This window comes from Pogona vitticeps, chromosome 3 (assembly GCF_051106095.1).
Source record: "Pogona vitticeps strain Pit_001003342236 chromosome 3, PviZW2.1, whole genome shotgun sequence".
NCBI classification, from domain to species: Eukaryota; Metazoa; Chordata; class Lepidosauria; order Squamata; family Agamidae; genus Pogona; species Pogona vitticeps.
Window position 1 is genome coordinate 182,292,652 of NC_135785.1, and position 23,543 is coordinate 182,316,194.

The 23,543-nt window shown below is 40.7% G+C and overlaps 1 long non-coding RNA gene across 1 annotated transcript; it reads right to left on the reverse strand.

Annotated features, from left to right (window-relative positions):
• Nucleotides 1–368: 368 nt before the first annotated feature.
• LOC140705434 (uncharacterized) lies at nt 369–20,910 on the reverse strand. The gene is made up of 2 exons (XR_013543538.1): nt 11,106–20,910; nt 369–3,814 (listed from the first exon to the last, which is right to left on the reverse strand). It is a non-coding gene; the product is annotated as an uncharacterized LOC140705434 (long non-coding RNA).
• Between the last annotated feature and the right edge of the window lie 2,633 nt (nt 20,911–23,543).

A 23,543-nucleotide genomic window follows, 5' to 3' on the forward strand; every position in this document is an offset into this window, starting at 1 on the left:
GGGGAGGTGGGACCCAGCCCCTACGAGGCAGGGAGGAAGCCCCGTGCTCACCAAGTAGGTGCCGCTGCTGCTGCTGCTCCCGCTCCAGATTGGGCTGAAATTAGAAGCCAGGCAGATTTTGAGAGTGGGTGGGCGTGTCACGCTTGTGGGTCGCCGTGTTGCGCTTGTGCACATATGCACAAGCGTGACATGCTGCTCCTCAAGTGCAACACACACCCCGTGCGTGTATACAGGGGGCAGAGATCCGTGTCTGCGGCTCAGTTAAAGGAAGTCCACGGACTGGCGCTGGGCCGCGGACCAGGGGTTGATGACTCCTGTGCTAGATTGATTGATTGATTGATTGATTGATTGATTGATTGATTGATTGATTGATTGATTGATTGATTGATTGATTGATTTATATCCCACCCATCTGGTATATTTATACCACTCTGAGCGGCTAATAGTTTATCAAGTAGCATGGAGGTTTTACTACTCCATACTAGGTTTTCTAGCCTTCCCATTTATGAGTAGTTCTGACTGAGTTGTTGCACTAGGCATACACTTATAAGCTCGAGAAACAAAGGTGGGCAGTTCTTGTAAAGACATACAAAATCTTTTTGCTAAAATCAAAACAAAAAAAATAAGGAAAAGAAACCCAGATTCATTTACAGAAGCTAAATGTGGCAAAATCACACATTTGCAAATTGCACAGTTTTATGATTTGTTCCCTGCTGGGAGTCTTTGTATAGCAAAGCCCAGAATCCTCCAAACAGCATGACGAGCAGAGCCTGTGTTTTCAGGGTTGAAGTTCTGCTGCCTTCTCATCAAGAGGGACACTACCTTTAGTCCACTCTCCACACTTGTACCGATTCCCTGTTTCTTTTCAGCTTAGCTGCAGTCTTAATGGCAGTAACGTGTGTGTGTGTGTTTTCCCAGCAATATACAGCAGTAAGCCACAGTATGTGTGGGAGTGGATGTGGTTTGATCCTGAATGAGCAATTAAGACCCATTCGAAGATCCCACTCTTAGAGAAGAAGAAAACTGCTGACAGCAGAAGTGGCGAATCTTTGGTTCTCTGGATGTTTTGGAGTACAATTCCCACAGTACTTTACCGCTGGCCCTATAGTCTGGGGATTCTTGGAGATGAAGTCGAAAACAACTTGACTGCCAAAGGTTCACCATCCCAGGCTTACAAGGCGCCTATACTTCAGAAGTTACAATTACCCATTAGTTATAGCTGCAAGTGAACCAACGTAAGTAAGATAGTGTGAACAAATGTTATATGCCATCAAGTCACTTCAAAACATTGTCAAGTAGCTGTTGATTAAAGACTTTAAAACAGTTTTGAGGTGCACGTAACTTTATTAGCTGGAATATTAGTTGCTGGCACACCAAAATCGTCAAAGGCAGCCTTTCATCAGCAGGAATTTTCCACTACCAGTGACATCATTCTCATTGTGCATGCAGAATTGTGCAACAGGATTTCAGCCACTGTGCCCATCATCAGACACAATTATTTGGAAAGAGTTGTAGTCTGTGGCAGAAAGAACACCAAAGACGGTTCCAGGAAGGGAGAGAACAGGATTGTGGCTATTGCAAGGGCCAACCAATTAGCACTGTGCACACCTTTTTTTTCTGGAAGGAGGAAGAATGAGTTGTTCCTTTCCTTGACTCATTAAGAAGGTTTGTGCATCCACTCAAAAAGGGACAAGAGCAGTTGCAGTAAAGTCTCACTCTGTGTATGCAATTCCACAGCCTAATTCAGGTGAAGAGAAAAATAGATCAGTGTTTAGTGGTACTTATCATGATGGTTTGCAGTAGACATTAATTTCTGACTTGCAATTAGTTTAATCAGAAACTAAATGCAGGTTAATCAGAACTTTGTGTGTGTGTGTAGTGGAAGAGATTTAAGCTCAACACACTTCTAGGCTCGCTATTCTTTAATTTTAAATTCATATCTTCAATTGACTTCAGGCTCTAGCTGATAAATCCCAGAGCCAAACTGTTTGTTCAGTTTCACAGACATAATTCCAGCTGACCTTTATGACTGAGCAATCATACTTGCAAACAAAGCCTGTGCTTAACTTCCAATGAAGAATCATAAGAGAAAGGAAGCTGTTTGGAAGTGTGAATATTTTCTGTTATAATGATCACATATTCTCAGCATTTGGGGGATGACCACTTTTAACACTGCAAACACTTTTAATGCTGCAGTTTATTGTTTGCCAAAAACAGATGGAGTAAGCTTGACGTCTGCCCACTCCTTAATGTTGGTGATGTGTTTTGTTGGGTTGTGGGTGTGCTTTTTTCCCCCCCTGCCAGTTAACTTTTACTTTTGAAATAGCATCTCGTGTTTTTCTCAGAGAGATTTAATCCAAAGAGGGGGGTTATTGACATCTGTATGGAAAACACAGCCAGATGGAATGGGGCACATACAACAGGCAACACTAGCATTTTTGTTTATGGGAAAAGGCAATAAACACAAACATTTTGGAACATCGTGGCGTGACTTTCATATTAGTCATCGCTGGGGTTTTAAAATATTTGAATCACTTCCATGATGGACTTTGAACATACTTTGAATTTACATTCTTGTTACTGGAATTTTTAAAAACATTTTTTTTTTACTCTTAGTAGGAATAAAATCCTGTACAGCTTATACTGAGCCTGGATTGTTTGCATATGGCGAAGTCCAGCATTGGTACTTGAAGTACCCCTTTCCCATCCTGTCACACTATCTAGTGTGTAGTGCCAGAACTGGATGGCTCCACTGAACACAATGTCCTACTCACCCACCGTGTTATACCGTGCAACCACTCTATGTTCTCAGTACTAACTGGCAACCATTACCAGCCACACAGACTGAGAGAGCCAGAGGGAGACTGTGAGAGCCAGAGGGAGACTGAAATGATGTTCTGAGTAGACATCATCTAGAAGGGTGGGATAAAAGTCTAATAAAATAAATAAATAAATAAGTTTCCAGGGTTGCATACTGCCATTATTGTTGTAAAGTTTTGAATGTTTTTGTTAAATTCCTCTAGCTGCACAGCAGAAGTGCAGGGATTCACAGAGCAGAATAACTTCACGTTCCCCAGATTAGTCTAGCCCTTTTCTCATTAACTGGCACTTACATTCTCAATAACTCACTCTGAGTTATTGTGGCTGTAATGGAAAGAATAAAAGTTTAACTACTTACAACTGAAGAGATCAAACAGCAAAACTAAAAAAAGAGAGTCATGACTGCTTGCAGCAACTGTTGAGAATTTTAATTAGAACGTCTTAGTCCTTGATACCCACACCTGAATACAATCAGTACAGTGACTCAGGTAAAATCAGCCATTTTACATTAAACTACACAACATTAATGTTTAATACATTTTCATATCAAAATCTCAAGAGCAACAGGCTTCAACAGATTCACTGACTTCCAACAGATTAAGAAGAGGGAAAAATGAACCATAGCAGAAAGGTGAGGCTCTCTTTGAAACAGAGGTAGGAGGGAACATTGGTTAGTGCCGGAGAGATTGATCGTGACCCTAGTCCAGAAAGGTCCCTCCCAGCCAAAACTACTCAAGGAAAGGCAGCGTGCAAAGTTCAAAAACTTCAGCAGTTCCGCAGGGGTGGTTCTTACTCTATGAAAACAGCCTCCATTTCATGATTGAACTGAGGTATAGAACATAGTTAACAATTTCACTTTCTTCCTTGTGAATATCAGAGTTATGTAATTCTTTTTTATTCGCAATTTTTGTCTTCTTCATAATCAGCTCCAGTCTTGCTTATGTATTTTCTTCTTTCACCTTCATCAGGAGATGTTTCAAGTCACTGCTGCTTTCTGCCAAGGGAAAATATATTGAACACATTTTTTAAAAACGAACTCTGTTTAAATAACAAGAAAGTTAAATTTCCTGGATTTAAGCAAAGACAAACATTCAAGCATCATGGAGCATGCCAGCTCCTGATTTTCAAATCAATGAATTCCAAATTTCAGCAGCCTCTCTAACTAAAATTTAAAAAAATGGCTCCATTTCCTTTCCTTTACATCTCACCCTTCCACAAGGAAAGGTGAGATATTATACACAAGAAGCAAGTAAAACAGCTGCCTCTGGAGAATGAATCTCTCTTTCTAATTGGACTTTTATGATCTCAAATATTCTGGAAAGGCGGCAGAAGCAGATACTGATCCAGTTTGTATTGCATTGCAGAATGCTGTTGAAGCCCAGTCAGAATGGAAGACCGTATGTGGTGAGATCAGTATTACTGAGACCGTGTGCCCGGACAAGAAGCAAACCTTAAAACCTACAAAATGTAGTTTATTTTTATTTATATTCATTTTGAAGCCTTCAAGCCATGGCTAATTTTTAAAAGCAAGTTTTCCATGACCCAAATTATTTATTGGAAGAGGCACTGGAGCAAATCTAATATAGTTCAAAGATGCAAAGGTATTCGTCAAACTGAAATGTTTTTTTGTTTGAGAATAGCCTAATGGGGATTCACTGGCAACCATTTTTAATAAACTAATGCTTTCCGTTCCTACATATAAGGGAAACAAATCAATCACCATTCCTTTGATGTTGATGGGAAATTAGTTAGCTTTCTGGAAATAGGGAACCTTATATAACATGATCTGAGTGAAATTTCACAATGTTCAAAATTTTATATGAGTGAGAAACAGAGAGAGAGAGAAAGAGAGTATGATACATTCAGTGATAGAAATGGCAGCCTATATAACGAAAGTTATTGACACAGAAAAGCAGCAGGGAAGCGGGAAGCTCAGGTCTGCTTACTTACAGTATTTTGTTTTTAATATTCGGGTGCAAGTGAAAGGGGAGATAAATGTATTCCTCTTAAAGACTGAATACAACACATTGGGCATTTCAAGAAAAAGAAAATGTTATACAGTAAAGGCCAGAAGACAATTTTAGACTTAGATCCATTTCAGTTGGGATTTGGGCTGTACTGTGGAACCAGAACTGCATTGGTCACCCTGAAAGACAATCTCCTAAAGCAGTGGTTCTTAACCTTTGTTACTTGGATGTTTTTGAACTGCAACTCCCAGAAACCCCAGCCAGCACAGTTGGTGGTGAAGGCTTCTGGGAGTTGCAGTCCAAAACTCCTGAGTAACCCAAGGTTAAGAACCAGTGTCCTAAAGGTGGCAGGCAGGCAGAGTGTAACCCTGCTGGTCTTCCTGGATCTTTCTGTGGTCTTTGATACTGTTGACCTTCTGAGACATCTACCAAGTTAAGGACTTGGGGGTGCAATTTTTGGTAATTTCAGTCCTTCCTTGATGGAAAGCTTGAGGAGGCTATGTCTACCCTCTGGAGTTTTGTTTTGGGGTCCCTTGGGGATTGACCAGTTCCCCAATGCTTTTTAACCCCTATATGAAGCCACTGAGAGAGGTCATAGGGACACCTGGAGTTTTTTGTCACCATCAATAAGGAGCCGACACACAGCTCTGTTTCTCCTTTTCTTCATCTCTACATGATGAAGTACAGGTCCTTGAGCACTGTCTGGCGGCGATAACAGAGAGGATGAAGGCCAGTAAGCTGAAACTGAATCCAGGTAAGACAAACATCCTTTTGTTGGGAAGATCATTGTTACCTGGTCTATATGAAGTTATATTCCCTGAAGGATTTGGTTTGTAGTTTAGTTGTACCCTTAGACCCTGCCCTCTCTATGGAGGCACAAATATCTGCTGTGGCCAAGAGTGCTTTTTGCCAGCTTTGGTTGATTGCCCAGCTGTGCCCCTACCTAAAGAAGAAATGCCTCACAACTGTGGTTTATGAATTGGTAATCCCCAAAACAGATCGCTGCAATGCTTTCTATGTAGGCTGCCCTTAAATTCAATACAGAATCTTTAACAGGTCCAAACTGCAACAGCCAGACTGATCACAGCTATCAGTAGATATGAACACATATCTCCAGTCCTGTCATATTTCCAAAGGCTTCCTGTTAGTTTCCATGCTCAATTCAAGGTGCTGGTATGATAGGGTTCAGGATGATCTCCAGATGAGGTCCCTAGTTCAAGACTCAAGAACGAGAATGCCTTCACTTTTTCTTCCAACTTTTTATTTAACATCGCAATAGGTTTGTCAACAGCTTCAAAGGGCTCAAGTTCCGTTTCACTGGGCTTTTTATACAATGAAATTTAACATCCATCTTTGGTTTAACATTGTCTCTAATTGCCAGACAGGTCTGGGTTGGGGTGAAAAGGTGGGAACGGGAGATTCCTCAAACCAGGTTACTAGCCCAGGCAAAACACCCGGTTCAGCATTCGCTCCTTTCACGAAACCACTCCTATTCCCCCAAGCCAGTCTCCAGTTGGACCTTGACTCCCTCCTTGCTCTCGTAGTCTCCTTATCTATCTTCTGCCCTCTCTTTTTATAGCTTTCTTTGCTCTGGTCTTGGTGTCATCGCAAAATGGTGCCTCAGCTGTCTCCTCCTGCATCTCTCGGCTTCTTTGGAGGGAATCATCAGTTTCTCCCATTCCCCAGTCAAAGGATTCTTTAGTGTCACTCTTTCCAAGCCTGCGGGTAACTTCCTCTCCCCCCCTCCTACTTTTTATTCCCTTTTATCCCCTTTTGCTACTCTATCACCTCTCTTCCAGGTCTTTTCCCCCGGTCTTTTTCAAACTGTCCTGTTCTGACTTCTCTACCTATCATCTCTGCTTCTGGGTTTTCAGATGCATCATCTCATTACAGAATTTTCTCCCAACCCTACATCCACAATGGAACTGCTGCCTTTGAACCCCACCCCCCCCTTTGTCCTCTGCAAAAGAAGACAACACACTGTCAGTAGGAAGACCGCTTTCTTCCTGGCTTTCACAGCTGGTCATCATCTTTTTTTTTCTTTCCATTTAAAAAATGGTTTAGGGCTTCGATACCTGTTGGAATGTCTCTCCTACAAAACAGCTATCCATCCCACGTGTCTGTATAGTCCATTTTGTTAAAAATGGTAACCCCCTAAGGAGGCCAAAAGAGTGGATATCAGGAACTGGGCTTTTTCAGTTCTGGCCCCATACCTCTGGAACAAACTTCCAATACAGGTTCACCAGGTACCCTCTCCATTTTTAGGGAATTAGTAAAGCAGGATCATTTAAAGCTGCTTTTTTGTAATGCTTGTTACCTGAGATATCTGAAGTTGTTTAATTTGTTTATTTATTTAAACATAGGTTTGGTTAGTTCCAGTGGTTTTCTTGGTTTTTTATACTTATCTGACTACTATATTGTGTTGTTGTTGTTGTTGTTGTTGTTGTTGTTGTTGTTGTTGTTGTTGTTGTTGTTGTTGTTGTTGTTGTTGTTGTTGTTGTTGTTGTTGTTGTTGTTGTTTAATATGCCCATGTTATGAATGGTTCAGAGAGTGCTCACACTATGGGGTGGTAGATAAGTTGAAAGAATAGGCAAAGAAACAAACCCAGAATGATGGGTCTAAATTGAACAGGAGGTGGAAGCATTTTTTTTCACTGTAGCCACACAGATCAGAATCGGTAGGTATAGAGCTGCATCCCAGTGCCCATTCAAAACAAATTAAAGCAAATTTGAAGTGCCTAGTTTTTCCTGACAGAGATTAATCTCCAAGGAGAAGAAAGATGAATGTTACATATCACTCGTGTTTGTTAGTTCTTCTTTGCTATGCAGAACCCCTCTCATTTTTCCCTGTTGAATTTAATTTTATTCTTGACAGCTGGGTGTTCTGCTTCATTGAGATCATATGTTTTTCCCTTTTAATTCTATCTTCAAAAGTGGTTACCTTCATCTTTAATAGTGACATGTTTACAGGCAAATTACTTCCTGTTACCTTTCAGAAAGGGACAGATTCATGCCCTTACACTAAAATAATTATAGAGCATTGACTCCAAACTACATGTGCACTTTAGAAGCACTTACCACGTTACCTAATAGAGCCGATCATTTATGGACATGCTGTCCAACAAGGGAATCCAGTTGAATATCTCTTCCAACTTGTTTATACCTAATTACGTCTTATCTGGCAAAAGTTCAGCCCCAAAAATAGAGCACAATTGGGAATTTCAGGTGAACCCTAAATGCTGTGATGCATTACAGATGAAATCACCACAGTTTTTCTAGATAAAGCTGGAGGACAAAGCTGGTGATAAATCAGAGTGAGGGAGATCAACAATATGTTGATTAATTGGCTGAAATTCTGTTGTGTAATTCCATTTGCACACTGGGAAGGACGTTATTGACTATGGCAGATTTCTGTTGATTAAAGCCTTCCTTTTGTGATTACAGGGTGCACATAGCTTGCACACAATAGGCTGAAGTCATCTGCACCCCCAAAATCTGAAGAGAAAGCCTTTAAACAGCAGGAATCTTCCACTGCCGGATAATCATTCCTATTGCGCAACAGTTTTCGGTCACTGTGTCTTAATTCAGGCAGCAAAGAGGTAGTGGCTTATATCGTGCTGGTTAACTACATGTGAGTAAACAAAATATTTTCAATAGATTCATATTGGATTAGTTTAATACTACTGCTTGTATTTAATATTTGGATATTATTTCATTAGTATTAAATATTAAACCAGCAGAGGCTATGCTAAACCTATGAAAAGCAACGCCAAATGGATGAATGCTGAAGAGTGTTTCCCACCAGGAGAAGACTCTAACTAGACCATCTGGAAGTCATTGAATAGACTTTGAAGCGAAGGAGGAAGATCAAATAATAATCAAGTGTCCTGTAGGCTTCTTGCCTACAGGACAAATTTTCTGTGACTGTGGAGAAATTCAACCAATGCAGCACTTATATGCATGCAAATTATGCCCCAGCATGTGTGCGAAAGTAGATCTCTCTCTCTCTCTCTCTCTCTCTTTTTTTTGGCTATTCCATCTTGGTAATCCTCTCTTTAAATTAATTGTTTTAAATTGAAATTTGTAATTTTATGATTTTATATATTTTTATACTGTTTTGTTTTATTTTGTAAGCCGCCCCGAGTAGACATGGTCTAGAGGGGCGGAATAAAAATCAAATAAATAAATAAATAAATAAATAAATAAATAAATAAATAAATAAATAAATAAATAAATAAATAAATAAATAAATAAATAAATAAATAAATCTAGCAAATGGCTGAGATAACGCTATTGAGCCAAAAATAGTCTAATTATCACAACATTTTAATTTGTTTGTAATTTTTCTTATGTTCCATATACATCCATAGTTTTAAATTGTGGATACAATTTAAAACAGAGAAAGAATGAAAGAAAGAACAAGCAAGTGAATGAACGAATGAGCGAGCGAACGAGCGAATGAACAAAAGAAAGAAAGAAAAAGAAAGAAAAAGAAATTGTATTTTGCTTACTTGATTTATATGCTGCCTTTCTGTCAGAACTGAGACTCAGTGCAACATACAGCCTTGATAAATTGTGCCCTGGCTGAAAGTCAGTACTCATACACATAGTGCTAAAATAAATTGTTAATTCTAACTAAAGTCAACTCATTAAATTAGCAGGGTTGCTAGTGTTAAACAAGTCTCATTCATTCAGTGTTTCAAATCAGGGCTGTGTGTAGACAGCATAAATTTTTCAGTAGGATAGAAAACATAGACCACACTGGATGTATGATACAGCCTGCTAAAAAATCTCAGGTCTTTTTTTTTTTAATGGAAAGTATCTTTCCAGCCACTATTGTACAAAATACATGCTTGTGGGCATTGCCTGCTGGGGGAAAAAAAAATCAGAATCAGAGGAATGGCTGAATATAACTTCCAGAAGCTACAGTTAAGAGTTTGGGGTTTCTAGGCAGCTTACGTGGCTGGCATGATCCCCTAGCTTGAAAAAGCAGTGCAAAATCTTTAAAAAACACATCTGAGGAATTAATCTAAATAATACATTATGCTATTCTATGCAGATTATGCAGGTCACAAAATGCAGCTTTTTAAAATGCAAGAATTGGATTGTCTGGGTGTAGAGTGCTATTTACTTGTTTTATGCATAATGGAACACATTTAGCCCTCTAGATCCAGTCTTTGAACATCAAATGGCAAAGAGCTGATCTCAGCAAAGACAACCCTATAATCTTAATTTTGGACAGCAATAGTGAATGAATACAAGTGGCATCGATAGGACATATAAAACTGTTTAGGATTTGAGCCAGTACCTATCCTGCTCAGAGAGTTTGGGCTGTTGAGTGTTTGCAGCTATTTTGAGCTGAATCCAGGCCAGTACTTAGTCAAGGCCATTTCACAGGACCAAATATATGGAGAACTGGGCACTTAGAGAAGCAGCCATGAAATAACTTCAGCACATTTTGAAGGCCCAAATTAATTGATACAGTTATTATGTCATTAAAAGCCACCCTCCCTTACAAGGAAAACAATACCTGTTTAGCCTAACAGAGGTGTGCCTCCCTCTGCCTGTTGTACCTTAGCTTGTGTTTGTTTTTTGTGATAGGTCACTGGGTGATAATTAAGGGCTTCATTTGCAAGTCCATGCATAAGGAATCACACTCTGGGAAGAAATACCTTGTCATCACAGGAAACACACATCTGCCGTAATGTGTAATTGGATTAGGATCCTGAAAGCTTGTTCACATATGCATGCACCCAATGTTTATTCATAACATCCTGACAAAGACAAAACTCCACTTTCTGCCCTTCCTAGAAACACACAGGTTTGCCTATGTCTAAAAAAAAAAGCAAGGGGTTGTTAAAAGTAGATCTAACTGGGAAACCATGTGTGCGCACGAGCAATGTCTACCCCTTTCCAGAGTCTTTTCCTCTACCTCATTGCTGAGTGCCTCTCTTCTAATGCATGAGTTCAAAGAGCAATTTGTGGTCTTGCAAGGGTGCAGCCATTTCTTCCTTCTGAAAAAACGCAAAATCCAGGCACACGTTCAGCAACATACTCCCTTTTGGATTTTGGCTCCAGTTCACGACTTAGTGCACAGTTTTCATAATGCCACCACATAATCTTCTTTTTGGCAGCTTCTTGAAAGTCTGTCTGGAGATATCTTGGGAAATAATTTAATGTTTCAAAAGCTATGTGGTTAAAAATTTCAAAAATCTCCATCCTGCACACTTGATTTACTGGATAATTGCCTGTTCTCGCCTCTCCCCACCACCCCTTCTGCAGACTCTTTGTTGGATGCATTCCATGGCATTTACTCACCACCAAAATAGACTGAAGACTTTAAGCTACCCATCGCGGCATTGGTGAAGTATGGGCCACGTATTTCACTCCAGTTTTCAAGGATTGGCTCCACACAGAACATGGAGACCTCTGGAATGGGCTTTTGCTTTCCTTGACAGGGAATACAGACAAGCAAGTTTTAATACAGGACATAAAAAAGAAGTATAGAGCTTGGTAAATTCAAAGCACTTTGGGTTGCCCACAAGGAAGTCACACATTAGTAGGAGGGGATGTTTTCAAGTCAGGATGTTCAGTTTGGTTGGTGGTTTGTATGGGCCAATGGAAAATTATATCCCTTGATCCACATACCTAAATAAATCCATATCCCATTTTCTGGCAATATTCTTGCCAGGTTTTTTTTTTTTTTAAGGGGAGGGACTGAAACAGAAACAGGAAGAGGGTCTACAGAATGACAACACCATAAAGTGAGTCAGTGGCTTTAAAGCAAATAATGTGCAAACAAAGCAAACTATAATCTTTGTAATAAACAGAGAAGCCACATAATGATGCCTCTAAATAACTGGTTGAATGATGATCCTTGATACCGTATAAAAACTGAGTATGACGCCACATTATTTTTCCATCCTGATATTCTGTGACAACGTGTGTCCAGATCACAGTCTTTGAGCTTGCATTGTGTCATTTCTTACTGCAACAGCAGCAGGAGAAAATGAAGGAGGAAATACTGATTCCTGTTAATGTTTATTGTGATGCTGAAGTCTCTCAAACTGGATCATCACTCCTGAGCAAGAAGAGAGACTTATCCTTAGGGTTTTAGGAGCAGGCTAGATAATCTTGGATGTTTACTGCGGGGTGGTTTTTTTTTGGACAGTCTCAAAACATAGCTAGCATAGCATTGTTCCCACACCTGCGTCACATGTCTATCTTGGGTTACTAACTTTGGAATCACATCACACAATCCAGGCAACCCATGTCCTTGTAGCCACAAGATGCTCAGATCAGGCCTGAGCTGTCATTTTTGAAAGTACCCAAATGATGATGTTTCCTGATTCATTGAGCCTTAGGCACAAAAGAAGCTGAATTCAACCTTGGTTGTGAGGTGATCCCAAACTAGAAGAGTTTTTATATTTGTTCCTTTTCTGTTGTGGTGCACCTGTACTCTATATATGTGTCTCATTGTGATCTGGATCATGTAGTCCACACAAAGGTAATACAGTATTAAACCAAAAGCAAAAATTTCTTTAAAAATGTGTGCAAAAGCATGCACATTTTTTAAAAAAGACAATGTAAGAGGATCTAATGGGTGTGTAAGAGAGCTCCTCTATTTGAACTGCATGAGCATTCAGCTCCTATTTGAAAAAGTAGAACATTTCAAACAGCACTGCATAGTCAGCAGTAAAGAAAACAAACTCACCCAGGTCTACATGTGCTTCAAATGCAGCTGAAAATACACATATATAAACCTGTAGAAAAATAATTGAAACTGTAAACTGTTGAAATGGGTCATTATTTCTAAAAAAATATAGCCACCTTCCCTTGCATGCATTGTTGTAGTTGTTTCCAGTTAAGATCTTTGTGGGCATAAATAAGATACTGAAATATAAGTGACTATCTTGTGTCTGTGGCCTGGATATCGACGATTGCTAGAGGAAGTGCTCATGATTCATACCATTGTAGAGTAACTTCGCTAAAATCACGACTTGCAATGCGGTCACTCCAGTCCAATTATTGCCCAGAAATATTGACAAACCTGAGCTTTCCATCATTTCCAATCTAGCAAGCTTGAGCCAAAGAATGGAACAAATCTAAGGCATGCAGAGAAAAGTCAGATACAATTTGGGCACTTAAACCACAATGTGCAACACCAAGAGAGACCCTGCTTCCTATTGACCCTAAGAAGCCACTGCAAATGTCAGATCACTGTGCAAACATGTACAGATGGGAAGACAAATTGGTGAGCAAGACAATGCCTCCTACACATATAACAGATGTCTGTAGCAACAAGGGGCACATTAGATGTATGTTTATATTTAAAAGGAGGAAGGCGCTCCCTATTTTACAATGAGGAGTTGTGGGAAAGATCTCAATACACAGTAGTGAGGTAGAACATGATAAATATTTGCAAGTGTTTATTCAGGTGTCAAGAGAAGCATAGTGCTGAAAAAGGGGGGAGGGGGAAGGAAGCAGCAGATGCAAAGGGGAGCAAGAGACATTTCACTGATGCCTTTCATCTGAATGATGGCAAAGACTGAGCCACACAGAGAGAGACAGACCAACTAGAAGGACTGACTGGAACATAACATTCACCGTTCCTTTCTTACTAAACAAGCTGAAGGTAGTGCTTTTTTTTGTCATCGTGACGGGGATAACTGTCTGAGAACGATGAAGAAGACTCAGGGAAAGGGGAAAGAGCCCACAATATTCTCCCTCACACGCACTCTTCTAAAAATCCTCCTTCTTGATCATTTCTAGGCATTCAGTAAGAAACATAAAGTCTTGCATATTTTTAAGAAAGTTGTCTTCTTGTGTTTATTCCACAGAGAAGAGAAAGCAACATCTCAGGGATCAGAAGGATTTGAAAAATACACGGGCATGATGTGAGCCAAAAGAAGGAGCAGAACTCTGACAGGCTGTTAAATATGAGAAAATGTCACCATCTACTTTTAGGTGAAACCACAATTTCATTTTAAATAACCCAGGGCCATCAGACACCAGCATTTTATTCTTATACTGTAACCTCTGGTTCATGTTACACAATACACACCTCATCTAAACATTTTCTATTTGCTGTTACAAACAAATTGCCTTTCCGTACCAGAGGGAGCATCTCTTGTAAAAATATGCTGAACATATCATCTAATTTGATCTAACACTGACAGCAATGGCTTTAATATCTCAGAAGTTGATCTGTAACATTTCCCCCCTCTTTAGCCTGTTTTCAGGAGCAACTCCAGTTCTCCTGTACTCCAAATGAAAAGAGGGCCCTTCTCCCCACCCATCCTCAGACATGTTTCTTCTCCTTTTCCCTGGTTTTCCTTCAGTGGGATTTTAATTCCAGCAAGGCTCCTTGAGTAAGTTGGCCTGTCTGGAACCAATGGCCACTGTGTCTCCTTCAAGTGGCATGGAGGTGTGGGATGATGAAAGGAGAAGAGATTAAAAGGATGATGTCTTTCTCCATCTGCCCAAGACATAAAAAGTTAATTGCTAAGAAAGCCAAGTCCTCTGCTTTGACTGACCTCAGAGCAAGGGGAAGTAGGGGGAGGTAGGGTATTTACACACAGGATGTGGTTGTTTTGTTAGAGATGTCTGGGTGCAACTCAGCCTACAAGGGAATGAATGCATTTCAACATACGTGGAAGAGAACGAGAGAGAGAGAAATCCCTGGGTGTCCTAGACCATCCTTTACTTGCGCTCACCTTCCTTCAGCCTATTGTTGCTGATGTTACTTCCTTTCCTTCTGTCAGTTTTCTTCTTGACACTCCCTCAGAGAGGACAGATGAGACATTTTGCCTTTGTTCACAAGAAAGGAGAAGGCAGCTATTTCTTCTTGCATCTCCACTTTGGTCAGTTAGAATTAGGGTTCCTATTAACTTACCTCTCTCAATGTGTTTCTTTAATAAACGTTAGCTTTCTGCTTAGAAGGGTGGATGTGAGTGCCTTCAAAACTGGGACCTGTGCTCTACTAGCCGTTTGATTTTGTGGGCCTAAATCCACAAAAGTTAGGTTAGGTGCTGCTTGGTGTCTCTTGCTTGGCTAAGAGTTTGTGAAAGTTTCACGGTGCACTTACTGAACTGGACAGCTGCAAACAGTCACACAATTTCTATTTCAACCTGTATTCCTGAACAGCTGCAAAGGTGCATAAGCAGTTAACCAGATCCTTCTGTTTTCAATGCAATCTGAAACTTCCCTGTAAGTTATCAGCTTCTCCTGCAGCTGATAAAATACACGTGACTTTTCAAACTCCTGCTGTTCCCCCCCCCATTTTGTGTTTGCGTGTGTGTGTGCATGTGTGTGTGAGAGAGAGACTAGTTTGTCTAACAAACATGGTGGATGTTTTATAGAATGTATAGAATGCTTTATAGAATGTATAGAATGAATTTATAGAATGTATAGAATGAATTTATAGAATATTTTATACATTCTATAAAATATGCCCATGATGTGCCAAAATTACATTAAAAATTGGTACCTCAAAAATAAAGCAGACACCCTACCCTAATTTGAAGATATATTTTGCTTGACTCAAACTGTGTTTGAGACTCTTAACAAAACAAAACAAAATGAAAAGTCTTTGGCCTCTCCTTTTATTACAAATAGGACATCCTTATGGACAAGCTAACTGTGGCCCTCTCAAGTACCAAATGGAGCTTGCGTACCTTAAAAGCTACCAGATGCTATTACTGTTTTGCCTCCTCTCCATGCCTCCCCAGTACTGATCACACTAATGTAACTTTAAGACAAAATAGCCGCATGTATTAGCAATGAATCTGCTGATTCGGGCTGTAAAGCATGACCGGTGAAGGCTAACTTTGAAGGAGAACCATTTGGAGAGGGCAGCTATTTCCCAAATAGCTATTTCCCAAAGCTTTCTTTTTTGTTGTTGTTGGCTTACATCTGGTATCAGAGCTAAACTGGGGAAAGAGATCCAATGCTGCTGCAGCCAACTGGAGGCTTCTGCCTTTTTGACGGTTCTCAGCTTTTCAGCATAAGAGCGGCACCTCAGAAGACACTGGCCGGGATCCTAACGGTCTTCTTACGAATGGAACAGAGCTCACGTTCATGGAATCAACTTTCCCACTTCCCCTTCTCCCTTCCATCCTCTGAGCTTCCCACTCCCCTAAAATGTGCTTCTGCAGATTGGGGGATTCTTGGGAATGGTGCCAAATAGGATACAGGAAGGGAGATGCAGATGTATGGGAGGACTGACTGGGATTACCTTCTCCCTTATGCTGTAAAATGATGGACAAAATAGAATCCAAGCCACAGATGGCACCGCAATTCCCTGTCTAACATGCTGAGACTGTTTGTTCAGTAGTAGTTCAGTAGCAGGAAGACCCTCCCTCCAGGGAAGCTGACTCGATGCTTCGGTTACCAACAGTTAGCTGCCTACCTAATACCCTTCCATTTTCCTAGGCTTTGAAAAAGTGTTGATTTTAGCATTTATACCTCTAAGATTTTTCATTTTATTGGTTTCTGTTTATTGGTTGCAGACGTCTGTAACTTGCTTCATTTGTCTGGATGCCATACCTATTTGCATTTTATGAGGCTGTTTTTCCCCTTTATGCAGTCAATCCATCTTATATCCAATCTTCTTCTTTTCCTGATGCTTTCAAATTTTTTCCAGCATCTTTGTCTTTTCCAGTGAGCCTTATCTTTTTGTGATTGTCTCTCCCGAATTGGCCTTCTCAGCCACACTAGATGCTGTTCCAAGTCCTCTATTCAGAGCACGTTACCATAGTTTCTCGAGACTGAAGGATCTAATGTATCTTTTCATGATGTGCCTCAAGAATGACAGCCTCAGTTTCAGTATTTTATATATATAAAAACAGAAGCTATTGATACATCCAGCAGAAAATCAATACTTCAGCCATTGGTTAACATGTTAGTACTTTAACTATTTGTATGATCAGTTCGTTTTACTATAAAAATGGGGATATCTGGTGTTACAGTACAAAATTGTAGATAAATTAAAAACAGATTAAAAGGAGTCAATCCAGAATCTAGATCTAAACAATAGACAAACAGAGCCAAGACCTCCACACCCATCTGTGGGAAACTAATTAGTTAGTATTCGATAACTATTCTGACTTGGAAACCAGCCCGCATATATCCAAGCCAGGTTTTATCAACACTGTCTTGTAAGCAAAGTGTTCTGAGTTGTGACACTCTTCTGGACCTATAATCAAGGTATTTCTTACAGCATGTGTAAATAATTACATAGGGAGAAGTTACCATTGGTTACAAAACTAAGCCTTTGCTTACTTCTTTGGGAATGGTATGCCATCATGCTGACATTTAACTTTCTCAGCTCTTTCTACACACATATATATCCCACACTCCACAAACCAAATAATTACTTATAGAAAGCAAGCTAGAGAGCCTTAACTTTAAGTTGGAATCTTATTTCATAGAAGTGTATGACTCAACACGATCTGTCTTGATACAACACTTTTGACAAGAATTGGCTAGCATCCCAGCAGAATTCTTTCCTAGCTCCATCACATTAGGAAGAATGAAAGCCTGTAGAGGATACATTACCGAGCAAGGCGAGCAAGTCCCACCACGCGCTGGCCAGAGGTTCTCTGCCTCTCGTCATGTGGCGATGACTGGGTCAAGTACACTTCCCTGTGCAGCTGGAAGGGAGGACATTCAAATATCAACCTTCCAAAGGCTGCTGAATATCTGAACCTGAATGAGAAAAATAGGACCAGACCGGGTTTCATTACCAAGCAAACTGTGTGAAGCTATCATTGGCCCTCAAAGCACCAGGATAGGGCTTACCCAATGGAACTGATAGCCAGGGCAGGTGGGTGCCCTCTTGAAATACAAATCCTTGTGGGACTTAGCAGTCCAGTGCTCCCTTCCAGTGCTGTTGATGAAACTGTTTCCATCCACAACTCAGAACAAGCAGGTCCAGTCCTCCATGGAGTGGAACAAGGGAAGGGCTCCTGAGGTACACTTGGGAGGCTGCCCCTCCACACCCTCACTTTGTCTAATTAAATGGATTATATATTTGTTTACATTTCCATCTTTCTCTCAATATGGACACCAAAGGTGGCTTGCAAAATATTGAAGGACAAATGCCGCTAAAAGCAATTAAGGGTATTACTGCATGCTACTAAGACAGTTCCAGAATGAAAGATTTTAAAAACATTGGCTGAAATCCTCTTGTATTTGGCACAGCATAAAGTTATGCCTAAGGGAGTTTGTGGAGAGCTACATCCTGACAGCCTGTATGTCTGACTGTACAATAAACGACCACAACTGACATCACAACAAATGACACAACTGACCATACAATTGACCCTGTAACTGCACCTGCAGACCTGCTTTCTGGATAAGAACTTCCACCCGGGTGCAAATCTCACAATGGCTTGCCCAGTTTGAAGTTACATGAGTGTAGGTACATAGCAGGATTTCAGCCATAAGAACAAGTTAAAAGTACAACATCCAGCATCAGATGACCCTTCCTCAAAAACTAAGCAGTTTCCCAAGCCTATCCTGAAACAAAAGAAATTTGCTTGCCAGAAGGAAGACTGTAGGGAAGGGGTCAGTGTGGCCTTCCTTACCAGACAGTTCTGTAGCCTGGAAGCAGTCGCAGAAAATGCTCTTTTTCATATCCTCACAAAATGTGCCTGTGAAGCTGGTAAGTCTAAGAGAAGAACTTCCTTCAAAGGTCTTAAAACCTGGGGAGATATGGTTATTCATCTCAATCCCATGCAAATTATCCTCCTCCTGCCCCAATTAATTAATTTCTTCAACCTTTCTATACAATATTGTAGAAGTTAACAATCCTGCATGTAGCCTGGAGCTGGGTTTCAGCAGGTTTTGCTCAAATTAAGGTGACTGTCTTCTGCCACTAAGCAATTAGCAATATCCTTTTCCCCAGTCAAGCCCCTGTACCCTCATTCTGACTATTTGCTTCCAGTTGTTTGCTTGCTCTCTCTCTCTTCCTCTCTGACTTTTGGCCAGAGCAGACATGTTTCTCACTGCTTCCTGACCTCCAGACCACAAGGATACATAGATTTCTCCCTCTTCCAGATAGATGAGAGATCTACACCCTCTTTATCCTTTTGCTCTTCTGATTGTAACTGAGTATCAACTGTAAATAAAGGTTTTTCTTCTACTACTACTTAAACTACTTGTTCAGTGATTTTCATATGTAAAGTGCTAGTTTCATTGTGAAAATAAGGAGGCAGGGTGGAAGCTGGGATTTTTAGCTATTCCTCTTCACATTTTCCCTGTGCTACAACTGTTTTTGTAGTTTATGTTCTGCTAACTAAAAGAGACTTAAGCAAAATTTCTCTAATATACAGCACAAGAAAAAAGTAAGCCATGAATTATGCTGTCTGTGCTAAACAATTTTGCTGTTTGTACTTTATGAGTCTTGCTGCACTCTATTCAAGATGCTTGACAAGGGCTTAGAAGAACAATGTAGAAACAAGGGAACAAAATTGGAAATCAACCTGTAAAGGCAATTGTAGAATGTCCTGAAGGCTTCCACTCTTATCTGAAACAGATCAAAAGCACTTGTGAGTCCTCTCTCCCCTGTCCTGAAAGAGAGTTGAAGTATAGATTACTGTCTGGATTTATATGTGCTTTATTGTGCACATAGAGTATGGGCAAATATTTGAAGTCTGTGGCCAACAATTTCATTCCAACAAAAGCAGACTTCATTCAGATACATTGTTTATAAAAAACTGAAAGAGAATAGAATTAAAAGTAGCAACCTGTGTGTATTATGCACCACCAAATTGCTTCCAATTAATGGTGACCCTATGTAGTGTAGTGGATAGAGTGATAGACTAAGACTGGGTTTGGATCCCTGCTTGGCCATGGAAACTCAGGAGAGGGGTGGAGCTGGTAAAACCTTACTTACTTTGAAAAACCAATTTGGGTCACTATAAGTCAGTTCCAGTTTCATGGCAGATAGCACACATGAATTAGTGATCTCAAAAAGATCCTGCTGTCAACTGCCTGCCTCACTCTTGCAAATTCGAGGTCATGGGTCATGTATTGAGTCAATCCATCCCATGTTTATTCTTCCTCATTCCTTACTGCCTTCCACTTTTCCCGACATTAATGTTTTTTCCCAGTGATATTTTCTTCTCATGATGTGCCCAAATTATTAATCCCTCAGCTTAGTCATTTTTTATTCCAGAGTAAATGCGGGCTTGATTTTATTTAGAACCCACTTATTTGTCTTTTTAATAGCCCATGGTATCACCAAAAATAGTAGATATTTAACAACACCAAATTAATCATTTGGGAAAACTGCGAGCAATGCTGTCAGGAGGCTAGATGACATTGTAATTCTGTATTCCTAGCAAGGTCACTCAAAACAGAATGGTCAAAGCCGTTACATCAGGCTAAGATACATCTAATCTTTTCAGGGTTAATGACTACATCAGCAGGTGGGAATGGATATTTCCAGTAGTGGTGAGGCCAGAGAAATTCCAGCAGGGAAGCTAATGAGCAACAGCAGTAGTGCCAGAGAATCTTTGGCAGACATCAGCAGTGATATTCAAGCTAACTCTTGTTAGTACTGTGCAGACGGCAGCAATGTAAACTACTCCTGAATATTTATTAACTTGAAAAATCTATGCTAAGGCAATCTGTGTATACATCAGCAAAATTTTCAAAATGAATCTAACAACACAGAAAAGAAACAGGCCAGTATCCTGTTCTCTTTTTCTCCATATGCAGAAGGAGAAATGGAGAAGTGGCCATGGCTAACAGATGAAGTTTTGATCGCATGTCAGTCATGTGTCTAGTTTTGCATCCAGCACCTTGTCAATTAGCCACAGCTACTTCCATGATTACCCTTCCATGCATAGTAAAAAGCAACAGGAAACTTGCTCTAGACATATTTTTTTTAAATGAGAATTTGTCCCCTAGTTTATATTTGGGAAGCATATACAGAGTGCTGGACTAAGGCTGTGCATAATACAAAGTTCAGCAGCTTTAATTCTACAAACCCAGGAAGTTGCTTCCTTCTGAGCTAAGTATTGTCTACACCAGAGGTCCCCAACCCCCAGTCCATGGCCCGGTGCCTGTCCGTGGCCTGAGTCAGACTGGGTCGTGCAGACCTCCCCCCCCACTCACCCCTGCACAGCCTTTTTGTGTCTGTGCACGCATGCTCCAGCATGCCCATGTGAGCGCCATGCCACTGATTGCACATGCGCATGAGCGCGGGGGTGGGGGTGCCCCACCTTCCCCAGCTGGTCCACGGGGTGAAAAGGTTGGAGACCCCTGGTCTACACTGAATGACGCCAGCTGTGCAGGATTTCAGATGGACAATGCTGGTGAGGGAAGTTGGGGCTCTATATATGAAAGCATGTGCTAGGCTACCCTCCCATGAAGGTTTATTGTTAGGTGAGCTTCAAGTTGTTCCTGAATTGTGTGTACCCTCAAGGGATTTGAGATGTTCACAAAATGGCTTACGCTTGTTATATTCTAAAACGTTTCCATGGCTGACCATGAATTTGAACCTGGGTCTCCTGAGTCTTGGTCCAACATGCTATGCACTGCACCCCACTGGCTCTTTGGTACCCAGGAGAAGACTCATTTTCCTTTGTAGGAAAACCTCTTCTTGTAGTTACAAGGAAATTGATAATGAATCTGCTCTCAAAGGAAATGGAAAGAGATGACATGAATAAGAAGACTTTAGCACTGAAGCCAACAGCATATTTTGCAGGGCATATAAAATAGTAAAAGGGCAGCCGGTTAAACCCATCCCCTTGCTAAAGGTTTGGTGACTTTTGCTCTAAGGAACTCCCTTAATTTGTAGGTATCAAGAAAAAGCCATGGAAGGTGGTTGAGAGAAGCTATACTACTACGTGCCTTTAAAGTTTAAAGAAATGAGATATCCCTTTGCTTTTGCCCTGAATCCTAGCCAATGCTGTTTTATTTTGTTTCTGAAAACCCTACAGACCAAGCTTTCTTTATAAGCCTCTGGCTGGGAGTGTTTCAAGGGAACAGTTCATCACTCTAAGAATTTCCTTTTGCCTCTAGGCATGAATAGCTTTAGAGCAGCAAGGTAACTGACAGATAAGGGGGTGGGGGCAGAGAATGGCTGTTCTCACCAAGAGCTTTCCAGAGACATTGCATTGCAAGGAGTTGTTGCCATGCCAAAATCTGTTTACTCTCTCTGTTCCAACTTTCCTAATCAATTTGTCTGCGTGGCTAAATTGAGGATCTGCTTAGTTATCTGGCTTCACAGCAACAAGTCAGTGATTACGCTTTGGTGTGAATGCAAACAGCTGTTTGGGATTTCCCCCCTCCAGAAGCAATATAATAAAGCCACCCAACACACACAGATGCATCCATTTTTAATGGAAGCAGAACAACAACTTCTAATTGAAGCCTACATTATATTTAGGAACTCTTCCCATCTTTCTGTGACCGGTTTCCCAAGAAGCTATGAGAGGAGAATAGTTCCCAACAGAAGTTGATCAGATTGGCAGCTACCGCCTTGTTCAATAATGTGGGTAGGACAGCCTTCTCCGTTGCATAGCGAGAGCAGCCAGCCAGCCTGAAATGCTCGCTTCTGTCATCCAACTGCATATTATTAGTTCCAGATCATCAAAAAGTAATAATATAAATGTTATTAATGAGTTAATTAATGTATTGCCCTTTCAGGTTTGGCTTTGGATCTCCTGGATCCAAAGCCCTTTCTATTCCCTGAGAGACCTGATATCTTAACTACACAAGCTATATTTTCTTTCTGCTGAAACATATTGAGGTCTTTAAAATACTGGAGACCTAAAACAGGAGTACACTCCTCTGCTCTCTTGTCTTAACTGTCTTAACTAGAGCAATCTGGCATAGCTTTGAAAATGGAGGTGCATCACCATCTTGCCCCTAACGCTAAATGGAAGAGCCTTGTGGAACCACTTGGCTTCATCAGTTACCACATGACTGTAGAGCAAGTGAATTACTCCCTTTCAGTGGCCTGAGCTGGAATGGGAAGATAAAATAGGAATTTAGTAATAGATGATGTACAATAGATTGGGAAAGGTTTCTGACTGTCAGTTTTGAACAACGGCATCTAAATTAGGCTTGCTGAAATTAAGAGACCTTGGGGGGGGGGTCACCCGGAAAAGCATTTAAGTTCAATTTAGTTCTGTTACAGAAAACTAATCCTGCAGCTTATAATGTGTTCAGAGGGTCGCTGCCATTTCATTCCAGATCTGTGGCTCTTCCATCTGGCTCTGGAGGGTGGATCGTGAGGTTCTATACCCAAACCATGTAGATTCAAGTTTCAACAGGTTTACCGTCTGCGCATCCCCAGGCTACAAGGCAAAGAGCACTAGTGCTAATTCCACCCCAGGGAAAGGGCAAAGAATATCCAGCCTATCCCCAGTCAGGCACTGATGTCTCCTTTCAAGTCACCTCTCTTTTACTGAATTGTCAAGACAGTCTCTAACATCTGCCCCCCCCCCCCCCCGCCATGGTCTCTCTTTCTTCGTACCTGTTGTCTTCCAAAACATACAACTGAAGGTCTTACAACCCTATAGAAATATGAAGCACTATCACTAAAGCACCGGGCACTCTGACAGTTCTTCCCTACCAAACCTAACAAAAAATATCACTGGTATCCATTTATTTGATTTTATTTATTTCTACTTGTATATCACACCATTACTGCAAATAGTCTCTGGGTGGTTTAACAACACATCAAATCATAATTAAAACCAATGGTATAAAATTACAATAAATACAACAAAACCCTGA